The sequence below is a fragment of the Tachypleus tridentatus genome, chromosome 1 (genome assembly GCF_004210375.1).
Source record: "Tachypleus tridentatus isolate NWPU-2018 chromosome 1, ASM421037v1, whole genome shotgun sequence".
Classification (NCBI taxonomy): domain Eukaryota; kingdom Metazoa; phylum Arthropoda; class Merostomata; order Xiphosura; family Limulidae; genus Tachypleus; species Tachypleus tridentatus.
The window spans coordinates 22,894,210-22,919,024 of record NC_134825.1 but is presented as its reverse complement, the minus strand read 5'-3'; the positions used below and the strand labels follow the sequence as shown (position 1 = coordinate 22,919,024).

Here is a 24,815-nt window from a genome sequence, read left to right as displayed (position 1 = left end):
CTACATCAAAGCCACATCAGGCTATCTTATTTTAGCGTTGTACATCCAAAGACTTACCGCTGTTCCCTCTGGGGCCTTTTAACAATTAAAACTGCCCAACAACAACAAAGAGTCCAATAGTTTTCACGTTGAACACTACTTAATAATGGGATACCTAATATATTAATTCTACTGTGTATGTTAATTAAATATGTTCATTGTATTAAACTACGTATAGCTGGTGCTTAACTCTTATGAGAATGTTTTTACAATGTCTGATGGACGAAATGATAGTCCATGTCAGGCTAATGTCCAATTAGCCAATAACTATGAAAATGTTTTACAATCTTGCTGAATGGAAAGGCAGTTCATTGCAGGCTAATGTCCAAGTACTAATTGACTACAGGAATGTTTACACAGTCTAATTTGTTTAATAAAGTTGCATGAGTTTGCGATTTTTAATATAGACCAAAAAACAAAAAGTCTGTATTTCTTTACAGATCCTCATTAATCTATAACAGCAAAATATGCGTTTAAATATTATCTGTAATAATGAAGCAGTGTGATTACTGTGCACCTGTGAAACATAAAACAATAAATTAAAATGTTACTAAGGCAACAAAATTTAAAACTACGTGATAAAACAATATTCGCTTGCGTATCTATGCATGTTCTACCTGATAAATATAAATATGACGCTAACACGTAGACATATAAATATTTAATATAAGAGTTAAAATAATATTCATAAAAAAATAAAACTCATATAATGTTTTCTGTCCGCGGGTGGGATCGAGCCCCGAATGTTTGCATTGCAACTCCGTTAACTTACTGCCGACTTATTCAGGATACATAAATAATGCACACTGTAAATCATCTCCTCTTAATAAAACTGGTTAAAGGCTTGTTTACAGAAGAAACATGTAACTCTTCTTATTTACAGAAGAATATGGAAACTCTTGGTTTTGGAATAACATATATTTTTTATGATTTGCGCAAAAATAAACAAATACGTGCAGAATAACATACTTTTCATTTAAAAATTAACGTGTAGCTCTTGTCGTTTACGAAGTAATCTTGAACTTATTGTTTCTGGGGTAATATGTAACTTTCTTTTTACAAAGTGATATATAATTTTTGTCCTTTGCAGAGTAATAAGTAATTCTTCTTGTCTATGGATGAGTAATTCTTGTCGTTTACGCAGATATACACAACTTTTGTTTTTACGGTGTAATTTTCCCAAAAGAGGGCCGAAGATCTCCTGTAAGGGGGTCGTGTATCTAAACCATTTGCATACTATACAAAAATGTTTTGTCTGTCATTCAGTCAGTAGACACTAAAATGGCATCACATAAAGCGCACTAAACGTTGCAATTTGTACTATCGTGACGTTAATAGAACGTGCGCATGCCATGAATCACGAGAAGAATTATGCATTCTGTAGGCTGTAACACAGCATGACATACGATTTTTGAACGAAATAAATAAAAATATTTGTTACTCTTAATGTTATTTTTATTTGCTCTTGAAACAGAACATTTTCGGGGACCCTGAGGAGTTGTACTTCTAGTGTAGTTATAACGTCTCGAGCATAGGCAAGTCAAAGCAACTTTTGTACATCTAGTAAATAAATGTTTCTCTTCGCGAAATAAGAAACTCTTGTTCTTTATACAATATTATGTAACTCTTATTGTTTACATGTTATTAGACAAATCATGTTGTTTATGTTAATATTTAAGTTTGTTTTCAGTAGTTTATTTAGTTCCTTGAGATTTCTAAACTGAATGTTTCATTACTAACTTTTTCCACATTCTACCATCTCGTACGATATTAAAGCTTCATTGCATTCACTTCCTATCATAACTCTCAGAGGACTTGATATCAAGAGATTTAGTGTGGCTGAACCGTTAGATGAGGTTTAACTGACTGAACCATCGGATGAAGTTTTACTTTCTGAATCGTTAGATGAGGTTTAACTGACTGAACCATCGGATAAAGTTTTACTTTCTGAATCGTTAGATGAGGTTTAACTGACTGAACCATTGGATGAAGTTTTACTTTCTGAACCGTTAGATGAGGTTTAACTGACTGAACCATCGGATGAAGTTTTACTTTCTGAATCGTTAGATGAGGTTTAACTGACTGAACCATCGGATAAAGTTTTACTTTCTGAATCGTTAGATGAATGTTAAGGCAACGAAATAAGAGCCCTTTAATTTTAAAAAATGCTTAATTTATTAGCTTTATTTCAAACCAAAGTGCTTTACTTTAGCACTGAAACTAGCATCAAAATATTTGTGAGGTTATAATAAAAGTTAAGAGCTATGAAACCTTACTAATATAAAGGTGTCATTAACATCTCGATTGATATCAGTATAAAGCAACAAACCGACTATAGAATAACAGAATAATGAGGTAACATTCAATAGAATCGTCATCTTCCAGCCAGGAGTATAAAACATTCAAGTTTGGTTTTCCAAAGTAGAAGATGAACTTCATTTCTGATACACATACTGTTCGTTTGTATAAAGTTCCTGAAATCAATATCACGATAAGAGAATGAATACTATTTAAGTCATCAGAATATATTAAATTTTAGATATATATCATGTGTTTACTTTTAAATGCGGTTAAAGAACTCACCCTGCATGTTTGTATGTCACGTTTGTACAGTGAATTTATTTTATTTAAAAATAAAAAATCACAATTACAGTTTATTGGGATTTGTTGTGGCTCTTGATGCATGGTAAATTAACACGTTGTTTTTAATAAATATACTTCTAAAAGGCGCTGGAAGCCAAAAATTTTACTCATCAGCGGACGAAAGATTAGTGATTTTATTAACGGCTAAGACTGAACCCTCACGTATTAACCGACCTACGTACTAGTCAACGACTTCATATTGTTCGCCACGTGCTGATAAACGTTACAACATTGCGCAATTTGCATGCTGCAAGCTAATTCTGATTAAATATGCAAAACAATTTGTGCAACATGAGATACATGCATCTCACATAGTGACTCTTACATGAGATACAAATAGTGTCTTGAAGCCCCGTGCATGAACTCATTCATATTTAGCTGACTTCCAGGTACTAGTATTCGACCTATTTCTATTAATAACAGCACATGAATTGAAACCTGACGCTCTCATTTGAGTTTTCACCTTACAAAATTAGACGAGCATTCAGCGGGATAAATGTGTACTTTTTGCTTTGTTTAATTTAGTATATAGATATTGAAGTATGTATTATACAAGCCAAACATGGTCACCTGGAGATCTCAGGCTCTAAAACCTTTATTATGTCTTAATCATATAAAACATACATTGAAAGAAGACTATTTTAAGAAAGCAATCTAAAAATTAGGATGAAACGACCACAGCTAGAATACTGTAGAGTTGGAAGGCATTGTGTGTATACATCTATTAATATAAAAAAGGAAATTATATTATAAATCAACATGTGGTACCACGCAACAAAGATTGAAAATAAATCCTAAGACTTAGCAGAACTATCAGCTCTGTATCTTAAAATGTATCTCACGAGTGAAAAGAGCATTTCATATCTTAGCTGATAAACAGGAAATTACTACAAATTATACGTGATCTGAAGTGTATTACGTTGCATTTACAAACAATAACTTATCTAAACTGTCCCTTATCGTTTTCAATACAAGTTGAAAACAATAACATGCCTAAACTAACCCTTAAGATTTGCTATATTAGTTGAAAACAATAACATGCCTAAACTAAACCTTAAGATTTACTATATTAGTTAAAAACAATAACATGCCTGAACTATCTAACCCTTAAGATTTACTATATTAGTTAAAAACAATAACACGCCTAAACTAACCCTTAAGATTTACTATATTAGTTAAAACAATAACATGTTTAATCTACCCCTTAAGATTTACTATACCAGTTGAATAAAATAACATGCCTAAACTAACCCTTAAGATTTACTATATTAGTTGAAAACAGTAACATGCCTAAACTAACCCTTAAGATTTACTATATTAGTTGAAAACAGTAACATGCCTAAACTAACCCTTAAGATTTACTATATTAGTTGAAAACAGTAACATGCCTAAACTAACCCTTAAGATTTACTATACTAGTTAAAACAATAACATGTCTAATCTACCCTTTAAGATTTACTATACTAGTTGAATAAAATAACATGCCTAAACTCACCCTTAAGATTTACTATATTAGTTGAAAACAGTAACATGCCTAAACTAACCCTTAAGATTTACTATATTAGTTAAAACAATAACATGTTTAATCTACCCCTTAAGATTTACTATACTAGTTGAATAAAATAACATGCCTAAGCTAACCCTTAAGTTTTACTATATTAGTTGAAAACAGTGACATGCCTAAACTAACCCTTAAGATTTACTATATTAGTTGAAAACAGTAATATGCCTAAATTGTTCATTAAATCTTAACATACAATGATGAGTAAATTGGAAAGGACAGCAACAACCTCTTGCAAAAAATGTAAGTGTAAAGGATAACGTATCGAAATGTTCTCGTCTTTCGTCTTCAAGTCCTGAGATTTTCTCATAATGAATACTCTGTCTAAACCATGTATCAAATAAATTAACATATCAGTTGGAAAGAGTAACATTTTTACACTGTCCCTTAAAGTATAGATACCAGTTGGAAATAATAACATGTCTGAACTATCCTTAAAATTGTAATGGGTAACACCTCTGAAGTAATAACAACTTAATACTGACTAATATTTTTCTGTAATAAATCTTTATGTTTTCTTATAATAAAGTTTAAACGAAGCACATGGAAACCTAAGCCTATTATCACCCCGAGGTACCGTACGTGAGGTTTCGTTAGGCGCAAAGCTACGCAATAGGCTCTCTGTGTATCGAAACCCAGTTTCTAGCGTAGTAAGTCCGTAGATATACAGCTGTGCCACTTGAGTGGTAGGGGTGGGGAGGGCTAACATATGAGTCCAATTATCAAAAATCTCGGGCCCAGCATGGCCATGTGGGTTAAGGCGTTCTACTCGTAATCCGAGGGTCGCGGGTTCGCATCCCCGTCGCGCCAAACATTCTCGCCCATTCAACCGTGGGGGCGTTATAATGTTACGGTCAATCCCACTATTCGTTAGCGGTGGGTGGTGATGACTAGCTTCCTTCCCTCTCGTTTTACACTGCCAAATTAGGGACGGCTAGCACAGATAGCCCTCGAGTAGCTTTGTGCGAAATTTAAAAACTAACAAACAAAACAAAAAATCTACACAGTAATATATATTCTTCAAAAAAAGAAACGCAAAAGGCAAAATTTGAGACAAATTGTTAACAAGTTTATTCCGGGTAGTTCTGTATGACATGTGTGAAACTTTGCACATTCACTGCTGAACATCCAAAGTCTGCAAAGGCGAAGTCCACGCTCACTAGTTGAAGTTTAACATCATTCAACGTCAATAACGAGTATGCTCCCCGTGAGCATCAATAACTGCTTGGCATCTCCTGCTCATGGAAGCGATAAGATGACGAATCACATCATGTGGAATGGCTGTCCACTCAGCCTGCAAAGCTGCTGCAAGTTGAGGTAGAGTCTGCGGTTGAGGTTGTCGCCGTCGCAGACTTCGGTCCAACTCGTCCCAAAGATGTTAGATGGGGTTTAAATCTGGTGATCTGGAGGGCCAGGGAAGAACGTTGATGTTGTGGTGTCTCAAGAAGACAGTGGTGAGTTGGACTGTGTGAGGACGGGCGTTGTCATGTTGAAAAACGTCGTTGACGTTCACCATGATGGGTTGCACATGGGGCCTAAGAATCTCGTCGACGGTTGCGTACGGTCTGATCGGAAATCCTACGCAGCCCTGGTATGGTTGAGGCAGTAGACGTCGCAGTGGTGGTCCTATCCCGAAGGTGACGTAACCGGATGTTGCAATCTTGTGCGGGCGTGGTCACACGAGGTCTGCCAGATTGTGGACGGTCACGAGTTGATCCATGTTGTTGGTGACGATTCCATAGCCTTGTGATGGTGCTTGGGTGGACATTCACAGCTCTGGCAACATCTGATCGAGATTCGTCTGCTTCCAAGCGACCAATGGCGTTGTTACATTGTACTTCGTCAGTCTTGGCGTAACTGTATTGCGTGTCGATGGCTTAACACTGAACTATGGAAAACGAGAACCCGTCACTTTTATAGGGATTTTGCACATGTTGCACTTGCAGAACATGCAGAACTCAAACAAATTTATTGGACACGCATGCGTTTTGGCGAAAAATCCGTTGTTTTCCTCCGTTTTCAAAGTGCACAACTTTTATTGTCATTTTGGTCTGACAATCAGTGCCTTAACACGTGTAACATCACATACTCTGAGCTTGTAACGTTATTACATATATTTCTCTTTAAAATAAAAAAAATATCCCTTTTGCGTTTCATTTTTTGAAGAGTATATGTTTATTAATAACAAAATCAATTTTTTTTGCGTATATTTTAAAAATGGTTTAAAAAGTATAGATATAAATAAAATGTAAACGCAGCGGAAAGAATTACAGCCATTGATTTGTTTGTTTGTTTGGGAATTTCGCACAAAGCTACTCGAGGGCTATCTGTGCTAGCCGTCCCTAATTTAGCAGTGTAAGACTAGAGAGAAGGCAGCTAGTCATCACCACCCACCGCCAACTCTTGGGCTACTCTTTTACCAACGAATAGTGGGATTGACCGTCACATTATACACCCCACGGCTGGGAGGGCGAGCATGTTTAGCGCGACGGGGGCGCGAACCCGCGACCCTCGGATTACGAGTCGCACGCTTTACGCGCTTGGCCATGCCAGGCCAACACAGACATTGAACTGATATTAATGTATTATCAACATAAGTTACGCACTTTCTAAGGCAGGTCAACAGACTTCACAACACATTACCCGAACTGATTTTATTTTCTTATCTTCACATTGAGAACGGTGGTCTGTTGAATTGTACTGTTTTTGTAACAAGTTATATTTGGAATCAGAGGAAAGTCTGCAAAACATAGATCAATGACTCTCTAATTTAGAAATAAGTTTTAAGTTGCTACTAGTAAACTCAGACGCCCAACATCGGTTCTAATAATGATGTTATAGATGGTTAAGTCGTTACTAGTAAACACATTCACCTAACAGCGGTTCTAATAACGATGTTATAGATGGTTAAGTCGTTACTAGTAAACACAGACACCTAACAGCGGTTCTAATAATGATGTTATAGATGGTTAAGTCGTTACTAATAAATACAGTAAAGATGTTAAAACACTTTAGTTATGGGAGTCATTGTAAAAGCATTAAAAATATTTCGGTCATTTGAAACCTGATATAAATTATATTACCATAACGTTTAAATGTAATGTATCACCAGTTTCTTCAAAACCACCGTATTTACAAAAATTACACAAAATCATCTTCGTAGACTAATGAATTAATATGTGTTTTGGTGGGTTGAAACTAATTACAATGTTCATATACTCGTGTACATCCGACGTCCTTCATTGCGCAGTCATCAAAAATTCTATATAAATGTACATATATTTCTTTCATTGTAGACTCACCAAAAAATCTACCTACATGTGTATATTCTTTTGTTTTCATTACAAAGGAAACAATGGACTAGTGTTCAGCTGTATCGAAGACTAAAAACTTACTCAGTTTAATGTATTTCTGATACATTATATAATTGTTTCATTCGTTGTAAATTACACTTATTGATGAAAGTCCATTGTTTCAGAGACAGAAACACTCACCCAACTAAAGCAAGAATAATTAATATTATTTTATATTAATTTCATGGTACAGGAAAATTAAGGTAAAGAAATGCGATGTAGGAGATGCTGTACTTTATAACATGATAACAAAACACGATGTAGGAGTTGCTGTACTTTATAACATGATAACAAAACACGATGTAGGAGCTGATGGACTTTATAACATGATAACAAAACACGATGTAGGAGATGCTGTACTTTATAACATGATAACAAAACATGATGTAGGAGTTGCTGCACTTTATAACATGAGAACAAAACACGATGTAGGAGCTGCTGTACTTTATAACATGATAACAAAACACGATGTAGGAGTTGCTGTACTTTATAACATGATAATAAAACACGATGTAGGAGCTGCTGTACTTTATAACATGATAACAAAACATGATGTAGGAGTTGCTGCACTTTATAACATGATAACAAAACACGATGTAGGAGCTGCTGTACTTTATAACATGATAACAAAACACGATGTAGGAGTTGCTGTACTTTATAACATGATAATAAAACACGATGTAGGAGTTGCTGTACTTTATAACATGATAACAAAACACGATGTAGGAGATGCTGCACTTTATAACATGATAACAAAACACGATGTAGGAGATGCTGCACTTTATAACATGATAACAAAACACGATGTAAGAGATGCTGCACTTTATAACATGATAACAAAACACGATGTAGGAGATGCTGTACTTTATAACATGATAACAAAACACGATGTAGGAGTTGCTGCACTTTATAACATGATAACAAAACACGATGTAGGAGATGCTGTACTTTATAACATGATAACAAAACACGATGTAGGCGATGCTGTACTTTATAACATGATAACAAAACACGATGTAGGCGATGCTGTATTTTATAACATGATAACAAAACACGATGTAGAAGTTGCTGTACTTTATAACATGATAACAAAACACGATGTAGGCGATGCTGTATTTTATAACATGATAACAAAACACGATGTAGGAGCTGCTGTACTTTATAACATGATAACAAAACACGATGTAGGCGATGCTGTACTTTATAACATGATAACAAAACACGATGTAGGAGTTGCTGCACTTTATAACATGATAACAAAACACGATGTAGAAGATGCTGTACTTTATAACATGATAACAAAACACGATGTAGGCGATGCTGTACTTTATAACATGATAACAAAACACGATGTAGGCGATGCTGTACTTTATAACATGATAACAAAACACGATGTAGGAGTTGCTGCACTTTATAACATGATAACAAAACACGATGTAGGAGATGCTGTACTTTATAACATGATAACAAAACACGATGTAGGCGATGCTGTATTTTATAACATGATAACAAAACACGATGTAGGAGCTGCTGTACTTTATAACATGATAACAAAACATGATGTAGGAGATGCTGTACCTTATAACATGATAACAAAACATGATGTAGGAGATGCTGTACCTTATAACATGATAACAAAACACGATGTAGGAGATGCTATACTGTATAACATGATAACAAAACACAACATATTTAACATATAGTTGATGGAAATGCTATGTTGTATTCGCTATAAGAAAAAGCCTGCACACTGTACAATAGTACACATAATACTAATTTTACTCATAGTAACTACGTGTATTGTAATTTTAATGGAAATATGTAAATAACCATGTTCAAGTTTATCTTGGTTAAAGCTTCTGAATGTCAAACTATGTCAGACAAGTGATGTTTTACGTTCACAAGAGATTCAAACTATACACCAAACTGCAGTTTAAATGGCGTGGAAAGCTCTGTAAGAGATGTCCATGTTTATGTGGTGCGTTTGTTATTTATTATTTCGTATTAAACATCTTTTACAGCTCAGAGGACTGAGAAACAGTATCTTGTTGAGACCATATAATCTTTTCGTCTAATCAGTTGACAGAGCGTTGTTTCCTGGTCTTCGGCCAGGCTTAGAAACACAAGACGCTACGCACGAAGACACTATTTCCACACGCAACGTGCGACCTTCGTGCAGTGTTCCAAAACGTAGCGCGATTCGTCACGCGAACCAAGCGTTATTTCGCAACGAACGACCTGTTGGAATGGCATCGTGTGGTATTATTATGGATGTACATCAAACATATAGCTAGCTGTTCATGAGTCGAAAAAGTTAACATATAAATGTTTTAAAATATGTTTAAAGTTTAGAAGACTGTAGACAATTTTAATAATGGTTCTTACAGTTTCCACTACAAGCATAAGGTTTGCATCACGTCATATCGATCCCTTTTAAGGAACAAAAAGTCATCAAACTTACGTGTACAAATACCTTTTTAACTTAACCTGTAAGTGACGATATGTTTACTGAAACCAAACCCCCTCTTCTGTGACGCGGGTTGACATCAGTCTATTATTATAAGATTGTAAAATACTTTATATGATTTTGTTTAGAATAAATGTCAACATCTAGTGGTTACTTCGTGCAACTAAAACAAATTATAAATTAAACATATTTGTGTTCACCTTTTTGGACCTAACGTTATGGATTTTTTTGTGTGTATTTCAGTTTATATCAAACTTTTCACGACTAATATTAAATAAAACCTTCTGAAGAGAGTATTTAATAACCTAATTCTATTTACTTAATAATATAAATTCTGAGAAAATATTAGATAACTGACTATACTTCTATTTATCAGTAAAGTATGACTGTTTGTAATCCTGTATTAGACTACTGACTATACTTCTATTTATCAGTAAAGTATGACTGTTTGTAATCCTGTATTAGACTACTGACTATACTTCTATTTATCAGTAAAGTATGACTGTTTGTAATCCTGTATTAGACTACTGACTATACTTCTATTTATCAGAAAAGTATGACTGTTTGTAATCCTGTATTAGACTACTGACTATACTTCTATTTATCAGTAAAGTATGACTGTTTGTAATCCTGTATTAGACTACTGACTATACTTTTAGTTATCAGTGAGGTATGACTGTTTGCAATTCTGTATTACACTACTGACTATACGTCTAGTTATCAGTAGAGTATGAACGTTTGCAATTCCATAAATCTTATATGAATAAAATAATACTACAAAAGTAATACAATTTAAAATACTAGCTTATAACAGTTTGCAGTTAGTGGAACTCACATGTTAAATGTTATTGACATTGAAAAGATTCTCGAGAAAGACAATAAACCCTAATTATATGTATATATTTTTTTTTACAGTTGAAATGCTGAATTTACTTAACTTGACAAGCCGAAAACGTGATAACTATAAGTGGGTCATTATTAAGAGATCCGTAGTGTGAATAATTTGGAAGGTATGAAACGTTCTGTAGTTGAACTATATTCAAGTTGATAATGTGTTCAAAAAGTTACAGTAATACAGCCGTAGACAGTAACAATGTTAAATAGCATGTTACTAGAACGTGAAAGACACTGAGTGTCAAAACTCTATACTACGGCGAACTTTTAACATTATAATATATATATATGTGTATCCCAGGTTTCTAATTTTAATGAAATTACTACGATATTTCAAAACGATAACAATATTGGTTAAATATAATACTAGTATATATACTAGTGTGTTGGTTAGGTTTCAAATAACTTAATTGTTCTTCAAGACGTTGATTTAATTCCATTTTTAAAAACGTGTAGAACCTATTACATAGTTTCCTACAATAATACCTATTACAACATTTTTAGAAACGTGTAGAACCCGTTACAATAGTTTCCTACAATAATACCTATTACAACATTTTAGGAACGTGTAGAACCTATTACAATAGTTTCAGAGTTGCTTGATTTATTCTTCTTGCATATGAAGTGTGAAAACATCAGCTATAATGTTTTTCGGGGTTTAACATTTGAGAAAACGATATATATATATAGAAAGGTAAAATAGTTTACAACCTCATTGTACCACAGTTCATGTTGTCAACACGTAAAATATATAATATTTAATATTATTCGTTTCGTTACTACTGAACTTCACAAACTTGGTTTGCCTGAAATTACGCCCCCAGTAATCCAGAGGTAAGCTTAACGATGCATATTTTGTAATTTGTGGATTAGATTCTTGATAAATAATTCGCCAAATTGAGTTAATGAACTCAAAAGTCAACCTATCTTCAGTGATGTTGTGCCATCTCTGAGTGCCTAACATATTCATTTTTCACGTTCTGTTGTCAACAAAATGCATTGACTCCTCTTATCTATTAGTTCCGATATTCCTCTGTGTGAGGTTAAGGTTGAGTGAATGGTTAAAAAATAAACACTAATTGTAAGGTATTTATTGGGATTTTGCCAAGTTCAGTGTCTTTATATTATTCTCTTTCCTCTAAAGTGTGAGTTCAAAACTATGAATGATAATAATTCTCGTGTGAATATGAGCGAAAATTCGAAGCTAACAAACAAAATGCCCAAAAGGTTCAAGCACAGGATATACTTCTTAACAGGACAAATATTTTGGTGCCAGTTTCATTTGTGTTGAATTTTTCGCAGAGCTACAATAGAGTTATCTGCTTTAGCAGTTTCTACTTCAGTAGTGGAAACTTACAGGGACTAGCTAAGTCATGAATAAATAGTAGGATTGATCTTCACTTTATAACGCTCCCACGGCTAAAAGAGAGATCCTGTTTGGGGGTATGTGGATTCGAACTCGCTAGACTCAAATTTCATGTCAAGTGCCCTAACCACTTGGCCATGCCAGCGCTTTCTGGTACACACCTGTTTATTATAACTAATGTACATGTTAATAGTTTATAAGTATCTTGAAAAATATTTGAGATATTAGAGTTAGTTTGCATATTTCGTTAAATACACAGAACAAGTTGTCTTTATGGTACAACTATTGATATTTAATTTTAACAGGGAGGGTATTATGGTATTTAAATTTGTTTTCTTCTTTGTTTATTTTATGAATTTCGCGCAAAGCTACACGAGGGCTATCTGCGTTAGCTATCCCTAATTTAGCAGTGTAAGACTGGAAGGATGGCAGCTAGTCATAACCACCCACTACCAACACTTGGACTACTCTTTCAGTAACGAATAGCAGGATTGACTGTCACATTATAACGCCCTCACGGCTGAAAGGGCAAGCATGATTAGTGTAACGGAATTTGACCCCACGACCCTCGGATTATGCTTCGAGCGTCATAACCACCTGGTCATGCTGGGCCTCTAACAGAGTATGATGTCCCATCAAACAAACTGACATTCTAACATATATATATATGTATAGGTTTGTGGCTGTCATATAAAGTCTGTATTTTGTTTATTATATACAAATATATCATCACAAAAATTTACACGTAATTTAAGGAAACTATAACTCCTTTCTTTTTTAGCTATGTAGGAGAGTCCCTGGCATTAAGGATAGTTTAATCATTTATAAAGGTAAAATGAAAAGATATAAACTAATATTACTATTTTATATAATGAATAATCTTTCATTCTAGCTTCACCCGCGTTTTTTAATTCTTTTTTTTTCTCTCTGCAAAACTTTTATAATTATTTAAGATTTGTGTTATGGAACATCTCACAAACTATATGCACTTCTAGAAAGTTATGAGAATTTTGTTAACAAAAATCTAAAATAAACGTAAAGAAATGTGGTAACTGCCGGATATAAAATAGGGTTTCAGAGTTTTATTTCTCTTTTTTTTATAATTCTGGGCCTATTATAGGAGCAATCAGGTTTAAACATACTGACCATGATAAAGCACATTGTGTATTATTGTGGATTCGACCCTTTCGTCTTAAAACAGTTATGGAGCTATCCAAGAATAGTCTCCTTGTAAGTATAGTTCATTAAGTTCCGAATATACGTCAATTTATTAACGTTCAACGACTTCTAAAGCGAACACTTGAAAGTCGTTACAAGATACGAAACAGGTATCTCGAGCTATGCTATCTTTATAAACCAATCCGTATTTGTTTTAGCTCTTCCCTCTTGTCGTTGATGACAGGTTAAGTTATGAAACCGAATAGTTTTTGGAATATATACAGGTATCATGAAACCAATCGTTTTGTTGTGCCTTTAAGAGTATAAAATATACACAAAAATCATGAAACCAATCGTTTAATTGTGTCTTTAACACTATAGGATATATACAAGTATCATGAAATGAATAATTTGTTGTGTTTTTAACTCTATCATATTTGATTGCAAGTATTGTGAAACCAATCGTTTTATTGTGTTTTCAACACTACCATCTTTGAACACAAGTATCATGAAACCAATCCTTTTGTTGTGTCTTTAACACTACCATCTTTGAATACAAGAATCATGAAACCAATCCTTTTGTTGTGTCTTTAACACTACCATCTTTAAATACAAGTATCATGAAACCAATCATTTTGGTGTCTTTGACATTATCATCTTTAAATACAAGTATCATGAAACCAATCATTTTGTTGTCTTTGACATTATCATCTTTAAATACAAGTATCATGAAACCAATCATTTTGGTATCTTTGACATTATCATCTTTAAATACAAGTATCATGAAACCAATACTTTTGTTGTGTCTTTAACACTACCATCTTTAAATACAAGTATCATGAAACCAATCATTTTGTTGTCTCTGACATTACCATCTTTGAATATAAGTATCATGAAACTAATCATTTTGTTGTGTCTTTAGCGCTATCGTCTTTGAGCTTTATTCCTGTGAAACTAACTTAATTTCAAACTAATGTAAGAACAAAATCCAACTTTGTTACTTATTTATGGCAATTATAGGATTTAAGGCATAATTTGTTTCAATTAAACTATATATTTTGAAAATATTTCGTTATTATAACTGTGTTTATGCGTGAAAAGTTATGAACCTCTCTGAAGACATTAAAATGAATGTCAGATATGCGTTTTTATTAGAATTTAGTTGAAACCCAGCGCACGAGTCTGACTAGCATGATCAGAAGTCTAATAAGAACATTTAATCAAGCTAAGTCATATTCTACTACAGGTGTGGGCTTCAGTCCTTCATAGAAAGATATGGAGTTTAGTTGACACATAATAACCTAAATGCAAATTTAGAAGCACACTGTGGCATCTAAGCTGTGGTTACTTTTTCTGTAGTTATGTAAAAGAATCTACAGCATTCAGAATGCGGTTTAAACTTTTATAAAAGTTAAATACTTATCAAAAATTGAGACATTATTTGCAGTCGCCATCTGTTGTCGATAACAAGAAGTCAAGAAGTTGCCAAATTTCTTGAAACTGAGAAATCCTTTTTGACCTATATATTTTGGTAACATTTGGTCAGAATAGATGCAGTTGTTTCAAAATTCAATATACAGAAAACTTTAAAACTGGAAAATGCTAATATTTAGCTTTACGATAAACTACAAAACTACTCACTCTGAATAGAATAACGATTTTTGATAGTAAAATTTGACTTATTAATTAATTAGTTATTCAAGGAATCAAAGTCAATTAATAGATCTAAACCCTCGCCTTATTAAGCCTCCAGTAAGATCAACATAATCATTATTCACAATAAACCTAAGAATTGTTCATGTACGTCTACACGAGACTTAGTGAGACTTGATGTTTCCTAAATACGTCTGTTTTAGTTCAGAGTCGATGGAAGTGGTTTAACTAAATCTTAGACAAATTAATACTCAGTTGACTGTATAAAACTTAAAGTCCCCTTGGATGTGTAGTCGTTTTCAACGAATTCTTCTTGGAGTAATTCAGTTAAGATATGACGATCTCGAACTAACATATTCCAAATCTGACTCAATAACATGATGAAATTCATTTGGTAATATGTATTCGTTCTAAACTTAATTAGTTAATCTAAATCGTATAGTAAAATCAATTCAGGGATTCAAATGGCATTCAAATCACATGATAAGACTTCCTCAAAATTTCACATCGTTTCAGATCGTATGGTAAAACGTATTCACGATTTCAAAACACGAGGTATTTTTTAAATACTTCAGAATACCATGCTTCATGATTAAAAAACGAAACATTACGTACACATAAGGTAAAGTGCAGGCTGAAAGGTTTGATTTTCATAATTAAAAAATAAGATAGTTTCCAATAAGTAATAGTCAGTTTTAAAAAAAATAATTATATAATTTCAATTTTAGATCAGTTTTTAGACTCTAAATGCTAAAATAGTCCTATTTCAGAGGGTAATAATTTACTTCTAAAATTTACGAAGGTACACGTGATGCAAACTGAAAGGATCCTAGATGGTCTCTATCACCTAGAATGGTGCATGTGGAAATAAATGGTCTCTAACATCCAGAGTGGTGCACCTGGTAATAAGTGGTCTTTAACATCCAGAATGATGCACGTGATAATAAATAGTTTCTAGCGTCTAGAGTGGACCACATGGTAATAGATGGTTTCTAGCATCTAGAATGATGAAAGTGGTAATAGATTGCCTCCAGAATTTAAAGTGATGCATTTGGTAATATTTGACGTGGTAATAGATGTTTTTAACATCTAGAGTGGAGCATGTGGTAATAGAAGATTTCTAGCATCTAGAGTGGAACACGTGATAATAAATGGTTTCTAGAATATAGATGATTTTTACTATCTACAATACCGCACATGATAATAGATGGTTCCTACCATATAAATTGGTGCACGTTTTAGTACAATAGTCAAATTCTAGTATAAATAGAGTGTTGAAAATTAGTAAAATAATAATTTCTGCAACATATAGAAATGTGTTTGTTCATATCATAACAGTAGGTTCCCGTTTGTAGAGTAACAGTTGATTTCTAGCATATAAACCTGTGGACGTTCATATTACCCTATAATCAGTTCACGTTGTTAGAGTAATAGTTGATTTCTAGCATATAAACCTGTGGACGTTCATATTACCCTATAATCAGTTCACGTTGTTAGAGTAATAGTTGATTTCTAGCATATAAACCTCTGGACGTTCATATTACCCTATAATCAGTTCACGTTGTTAGAGTAACAGTTGATTTCTAGCATATAAACCTCTGGACCTTCATATTACCCTATAATCAGTTCACGTTGTTAGAGTAATAGTTGATTTCTAGCATATAAACCTCTGGACGTTCATATTACCCTATAATCAGTTCACGTTGTTAGAGTAATAGTTGATTTCTAGCATATAAACCTCTGGACGTTCATATTACCCTATAATCAGTTCACGTTGTTAGAGTAACAGTTGATTTCTAGCATATAAACCTCTGGACGTTCATATTACCCTATAATCAGTTCACGTTGTTAGAGTAATAGTTGATTTCTAGCATATAAACCTGTGGACGTTCATATTACCCTATAATCAGTTCACGTTGTTAGAGTAATAGTTGATTTCTAGCATATAAACCTGTGGACGTTCATATTACCCTATAATCAGTTCACGTTGTTAGAGTAATAGTTGATTTCTAGCATATAAACCTCTGGACGTTCATATTACCCTATAATCAGTTCACGTTGTTAGAGTAACAGTTGATTTCTAGCATATAAACCTCTGGACCTTCATATTACCCTATAATCAGTTCACGTTGTTAGAGTAATAGTTGATTTCTAGCATATAAACCTCTGGACGTTCATATTACCCTATAATCAGTTCACGTTGTTAGAGTAATAGTTGATTTCTAGCATATAAACCTCTGGACGTTCATATTACCCTATAATCAGTTCACGTTGTTAGAGTAACAGTTGATTTCTAGCATATAAACCTCTGGACGTTCATATTACCCTATAATCAGTTCACGTTGTTAGAGTAATAGTTGATTTCTAGCATATAAACCTGTGGACGTTCATATTACCCTATAATCAGTTCACGTTGTTAGAGTAATAGTTGATTTCTAGCATATAAACCTGTGGACGTTCATATTACCCTATAATCAGTTCACGTTGTTAGAGTAATAGTTGATCACTGAGTCTTGATGACCAAAATACGTAAATCTTTATAAGATGGAAAACCTAACGAAGAAAAGCTTTTACTTAATAAACTGATACAAACTATTCATTCCTGTATTGATTCATGTGGTTTCCAAATCCTATTAAAGTGACGATAACTAAATGTATTTTACAATTTAAAGTGGAACATTTCGTTACAGTAAGGATTTATAGAACTAAGCTATACAATATGAAGTAAAACTATGTTTAGGGTAACAGGTAACTTAACTAGGGTTAACAATTTGAAATTAAAATACGTTTAAGGGAACAAGTTACTTAAGTAGGTTTTACAATTTGAAGTGAAACTACGTTTAGTAACACTTAACTAGTTTACAAATTCAAGTAAAACTTCGTTTATGGTCACAAGTAACTTTACTGGGGTCTACAATTTCCTCTACTGATAATAATGACTTTCAATACGATTAATGTAACACGATTAACCGTTTAAATTGAAACACAAGTTTACACTAGTATTCAAATATTTACAAAAATCGGCACGAAAAACACACTTCGGAACAGAACATATATAACCCCACCATAAGTGTGTACACAAGAAATGCATTCGAGTTTACACGTACTAACATGGACACAGATGTGTCACAAAGAAGAAAGCTAGTGCCTTTGACAATCATGATAATGTGTCACATTCAACTCGTCTCATGTATTGTTTAAATTATATAGCTTTGCCATAAACAGTTTGATTTCATTCTATTGTATTTTAAAACTCGAAAAAAACATATTAATTATTAAAGTAAGGTATAAATTTGTTGAAATGAAATTTTGTGGCGAGATTGAAAAGTAGCGTTTTTATTTTCCAAAAAAATTTTTTTTTGGAGGGATCTTCAACTCTTTCAAACAAAATGATTAGTTTGACCATGGAAAGGTGACATAACTAAACTATAAGACCTTGGAACGCGATTGCAATGGCTAATTCCTACTTGAAACATTGAAAGAAAAAAACGTTAACGTAGTTCTGGACCACCTGTTCGTGCTTCGTACTCTCGGTGTATGACCTTGGCTGGCAACTATAAAACTTCATGTAGTCACAATGCTGAGAGATTATATACGATAACCACTAGTAGCAGGTCTAGTCTATAATAAAAGAGACTCGGAAAGAAAGAAAGAACTACATTCCGTCTTGCAGTTTTTACGATGGCCACGATCGGTACTACATGTAAAGATCTCAGAAACACTACGTTCTAAATTGGCATTCATACAGCTTTAATATTACCGCTCGCTCAGCGGCACAGCGGTGCGTCTTCGGACTTTAAAACACGAGAAACCGGGTTTCGATATCCAAGGTAGGCAAAGCACAGTAGTCCATTGTTTAGTTTTGTGCTTAATCACAAAGCAAAGCAATATTACGCTTCCAGTCATCAGGTGTGACTTCTAAAAATAATAATCTCCTAATCAGCATGTGTACATTTTAAACAATATACTCCAAATCAGCACAGATAAATTTTAAACAATAAACTCCAAATCAGCACTTGTAAAATTTAAACAATAAACTCCAAATCAACACGTGTAAATCTTAAACAATAAACTCCAAATCAACACGTGTAAATCTTAAACAATAAACTCCAAATAAACACGTGTAAATCTTAAAAAATAAACTCCAAATCAGCATGTGTAAATCTTAAACAATAAACTCCAAATCAACACGTGTAAATCTTAAACAATAAACTCCAAATCAACACGTGTAAATCTTAAACAATAAACTCCAAATCAACACATGTAAATTTTAAACAATAAACTCCAAACCAGCATGTATAAATATTAAACCTTAAGCTCCAGGTTAATTTGAATAAGTCCAAAATGTGAGAATTGGAACTGTCGTTTACACATTTTGAATAAATCCTCAGCATTGTGTATAACTTGTAAACATTATACCATGATACGCCACACATAATTTCAAATCTAAATCTAAAAGTTATTACTCCTTACTTACTAATAACTGGACCGGTTCTGTACTCGTGAAGAGTATTTCGAATCTCATCCTATTTCCGTTTTTCTCTTTTCCGTCTCCATCTTTTGAAGTGCTCTTGATCAGATTAATTTTAAAAGATAACCATAAGATTTGTTTGTTTATTTGTGTATGAATTTCGCGCAAAGCTACACGTGGGCTATCTGCGCTAGCCATCCCTAATTTAGCAGTGTAAGACTAGAGAAAAGGCACTCACTGCCAACTCTTGGATTATTCCTTCACCAAGGAATAGTGGGATTTACCATCACATTATAATGCTCCCACGGCTGAAAGGGCGAGCGTATTTGATGCGACTTGGATTCGATTTGTTTGTTTGTTTTGGAATTTCGCACAAAGCTACTCGAGGGCTATCTGTGCTAGCCGTCCCTAATTTAGCAGTGTAAGACTAGAGGGAAGGCAGCTAGTCATCACCACCCACCGCCAACTCTTGGGCTACTCTTTTATCAACAAATAGTGGGATTGACCGTCACATTATACACCCCCACGACTGGGAGGGCGAGCATGTTTAGCGCTACGCGGGCGCGAACCCGCGACCCTCAGATTACGAGTCGCACGCCTTACGCGCTTGGCCATGCCAGGCCCTTGGATTCGAACCAGCGACCCTCGGATTACGAGTCGAACGCCTTAAACCACCTAGCCATGCTGGGCCTGATAAGATATGTAGCAGAAATACTGGTTTGCCAAAATCGTACTTTGTACTCACGATGCAATTAAGTTTTAATAATGTACAATTGGGTAAATAAAAGTTCCATAACAAGTCGTGATATTAGTTACAAACGACATAGATATATAGCAAAAAACGTACATATATGAGGTTATGAGCAATCTAATTTAAGAATAACTGTTTTTAAAAGCTAGACGTCTCTGATTTGTTTTGAATTTTGCACAAAGCTACTCGGGGCTATCTGTGCTAGCCGTCCCTAGTTTAGCAGTGTAAGACTAGAGGGAAGGCAGTTAGTCATCGCCACCCACTGCCAACTCTTGGATTACCCTTTACCAACGAATAGTAGGATTTACCATTACATTATAATGCTCCCACGGCTGAAAGAGCGAGCATATTTCGTGTGACGGGAATTCGAACCTGGAACCTCAGATTGCGAGTCGAGTGCCCTAACAACCCGGCCATGCCGTGTCCATGACGTTAGTAATTCACATATATATAAAATGGAGATATGTATAGTGTCAGATGGTATGGTTGTGGTTACTACGTTTGACTCGTAACCTATTAAACGCGAGTTCGAATCCCGTTACAGAACGAGTTCGCCAATTTCTGCCTTAAATGCATCATAATTTGACAGTAAGAGAGTAGTCCAAAGCTTGTCGGTGGGTAGTTTTGACTAACTGCCTTTTCTCTTATATATATATATCACTTCTTAACTGGAAATGACAATCGCAAATATCCCTCGAGCATCTTTACCCAAAATTCAACAAACAAACTGTTTGATATATCAAACTGCTGAGAGAAACAGGTCGGAGTTAAACAGACATTTTGATCCAATGTCGTTTAAAAGGATCTTCTAATCAAGGAAGTCGATACACTAAAAGTCAACCAATATCATTGTTTACAGCATTCCTTAAAGCCCATCATCACCGAATACCTTTCTAATAATTTGATAATTCTAGTCTTTTTACACGTTTTGTGAGTAATGAAACACGAACTAAACAAGTGTTTAATGCTTTCTCGTGATAATTAATTTCGTTATATTTGTTTCTTTATTAGCTGACAGTTCTAAGACTTTCTGAAATAACATGATTAAAGATGGTTGCGTACTTATCTGAGATAAACACAAAATTACTTTTAACAAACGTAGTAAAAAAATAACATCACCCTCTTTAACACCCGAATTAAGATGATTTAAGGCTTAATAGAAAAAAATCATCTATTATCTGATGGAGAATTGTCAACTACGTTACTGGGATTAGTGAGGTTAAAAGTATATTTTTAATTCATTTATAATGTGTAACGTTACTATCAGTGTCAGATTCAACATGATCATTGTCGGTGTCAGATTCAACATAATCATTGTCGGTGTCAAAGTAAATTAAGTAAAACATGAATTTGTGATAAGATATTTACTTAACAAACTTAAAAATATAGCTATTCATTCGTAAGTTTTTAACCTGAAAAGGTGATGACGTAATCACCCGTACTTTATTATATCTAATAAAACTGACGTATTTTTATTACGGGCCTGGCACGGATGATGATTAGGGTGCCCAACTCGCAATTTAATGGTCGCAGCGTCCAATTTTTTTTTGCCTAACGTGCTCGCTTCTTTGAGCTGTGTGTGTGTGTGTGTGTGTGTAGCGGGTATAAAGTTTGTTTATTTGTTTTGAATTTCGCACAAAACTACTCGAGAGCTATCTGCGCTTGCCGTCCCTAATTTAGCAGTGTAAGACTAGAGGGAAGGCAGCTAGTCATCACCACCCACCGCCAACTCTTGGGCTACTCTTTTATCAACGAATAGTGGGATTAACCGTCACATTATAACACCCCTACTGCTAAAAGCGCGAACATGTTTGGCGCGACGGGGATGCGAACCCGCGACCTTTAGATTACGAGTCGCACGCCTTAACACGTTTGGCCATGCTGAGCCCGGGTATAAAGTGCCGGTCAATTTAAATGTAAGTTAGTGAAAAAGTAGCCAAAAGATTAGCGGTGGGTGTTGTTGACTAGCTGTCTTCACTTGAGGTTTACAGTATTGAAGTAGGCCCAGCTATTCGGAGAGGACATAGGCGCCACCAGATAAATTTGCCCCAAGATCACCAATGACGGACGCATTAGAGCCCAAAGTGCTCCAATGGTATTACGATCTCAAAACTAAAAACAAACTTGGAATGGTCCTTCTCATTCTTTTCACAGCTAAATAAATTCAGTCCTAAAACCCAAACCATACCACAACTAGCAAAAACAAGGCTTCCACCTTTATTTCGTGATTTCACGAATATTTCGCAATTTATAGATTAAAAAGGCAATAATTGAGATGAAAGAAAATAGTAGTTATTATGTTTAGAGTGTATGAGACAAAAGTCAATCAGGTCAACGTATAAAAACTAAAGAGAAGTAGTTTTTAAAGTAATATCAACGAATCAGTTTTATAAATAAAAATCTGTTTACAAATAATAACGACGAGGAGATTATAATAATATGATTAATCTCATTAAGGTTGCATACATAATTAATAATTTTTAGTAAAATTATATAAGTTTAGTTACAGAAAGTTATAGATATAACCTCGAAATATACATATATTGTTTTTACAAGAACAAGAAATATAAATGAAAATACAATAGAAATCCTTAACCGTGGTAAGAAAGAAATGATCCTAATAAGTATGGTATACATAATGCAACCTACATTTAGTAATAATGTACTGGTTGAGTACAACTAGCCTGACATAAACTTCGTAACTTACGTTGTATATTAACACGGTCCAACTCCCTAGTTAAAGCTTTGCTCAGTTACCGTTCAAGTAGTATTTGTTTTCATATTTTAGTCCTAAGAGCCCCTTGAAACTAAGTGATGCTCGACGTTAAACTAGTCTTGAAATGGGTTTTGTTACCCGACATGAACTGATGTTATTTTTCTTAACATCCTACGACACCTTTATGCTTATGATTGTCCTTTTAAGTTTATTCGAAAACGTTTACTTCCACCTAACAGCAAGTAATGTTTTGCCCATGCGCTGTTTGGTAAACATGGTTGGCGAGAGATCGTATTCTAAAATATTTTTACTACTGGGCATCTTGTTTTGAATATCACGTTATGACGTTGCAGGACACTTACGTGTTCCTTCTTTAGGTCGATGAGGCAGGTTACAGACATCTTTCTGAAATGGTAGGGTGTCTGGTTAAGGACGCTTTAATTTTTTCATTAGATAAGGGCCCTGCTTTCTGATTGGCTCATTTTGTTCATTACTCTAATATACAAATTACTTAGTTTTGCTTCTTTGCCCCTACTGAGTGTTCATGTTCTCTGATATGGAGTGCCTCTTTTATTTCACTTATTTTCACTCACTTTCTCTATAGATTACTTTGATATTTTTTCCACTTCATGCAGTTTATTGTTTCGCTCGCGTATTCTGCAATGGTGATTATGTATGTTTCCATTAATCTGATAGCCACTTTGTACTCTCTCAAACGTTGCTCTAAGTGTCTGTTTTCCTCTGTCTCTTCACACGTTAATGTTACTTCGTAGATTACGTTTGGGGTTTTAGTTGAATTGTTGGGTGTTTGACATTGGTTATTATTGTGTTGACATCTAAAACCAAACCTAATTCGTACATCTTAAACTCACTCATCCTTCACGTATTGCTATTATTTTTACCAGAACTCAATGAAATAATGTCGTGTTGTTTTTAACAATCTGTTGTATTCAGGCTAAATTTAAAGTAATTTTGCACGTAATTCTAACTAATTATAAAACTGGTCTGTGAGTGGTTTGGGAGTTCAAATTAGAGGCCATGGATTGAAAAGCTTAGAAGCTCAGCCTCCTAACTGGTTGGTCTTTTACCGTTCAATCATTTTAAACTAGAGCTGACTATTCATGGACTTTAAGGTATCTGAGCTAACAATTTAAGAGTTGTGTCGCATGTTTTGTGCAGCTCGTTCTAAAAATGTCAAACTTAAAACTAGGTATTTGTGTTAGTGTCGTTTTCCTCTAAGTAATCCTCAATGTAGTATCTTTATACCTGTGTATGTTCTTAATAAACTACCATTTTGTTTATCACAACTAGTTAAATAATTAAATTTTATCTAATTGTTTGGAACTAAGTACAAAGCTACTCAGTGTACTAACTGTGCTCTGCCAACCACGGGTATCGAAACCCTGTTTCTAGTGTTGTAAGTCCGAAGGAATGTCGCTGTGCCTCTAGAGGGTTTTACCTCATTGATCTACAAACCACAGTGACCAATAAAATTGCGTCTCATTTCTTTACAAAAGAACATTAAAATGTACATTCTTTCTGAAATATTTAGTTCTGTACTATCTATGAGGCTTTGGAAAGATATACATTTAAGAGATTCGATATTTTGATAAGTCACAAATACTGTACATATATTTAAGATGTCTGACGTTTAGATAAAGTTTAAATATTGTACCTACATTTACGGTGTATGATGTTTGGATAAGTTTAGTAGCACACATACGTTTGTAATATCAGAAGTTT

The 24,815-nt window shown here is 34.2% G+C and overlaps 1 protein-coding gene across 5 annotated transcripts in view; it reads right to left on the bottom strand.

The window, feature by feature from the left end:
- The window catches only part of LOC143244477 (ETS homologous factor-like), a 75,779-nt gene that overhangs the window by 44,963 nt on the left and 6,001 nt on the right, over positions 1 to 24,815 (bottom strand). Inside the window, exon 1 of one of the 5 annotated variants that reach the window (XM_076489249.1) lies at positions 23,064 to 23,212. The exons of the other annotated variants lie outside the window; for them this stretch is intronic. The gene's annotated coding sequence lies outside the window, so the exon portion shown is untranslated. Of the gene's footprint in view, positions 1 to 23,063; positions 23,213 to 24,815 lie in introns of those variants that run through there. 5 annotated transcript variants of the gene reach the window in all.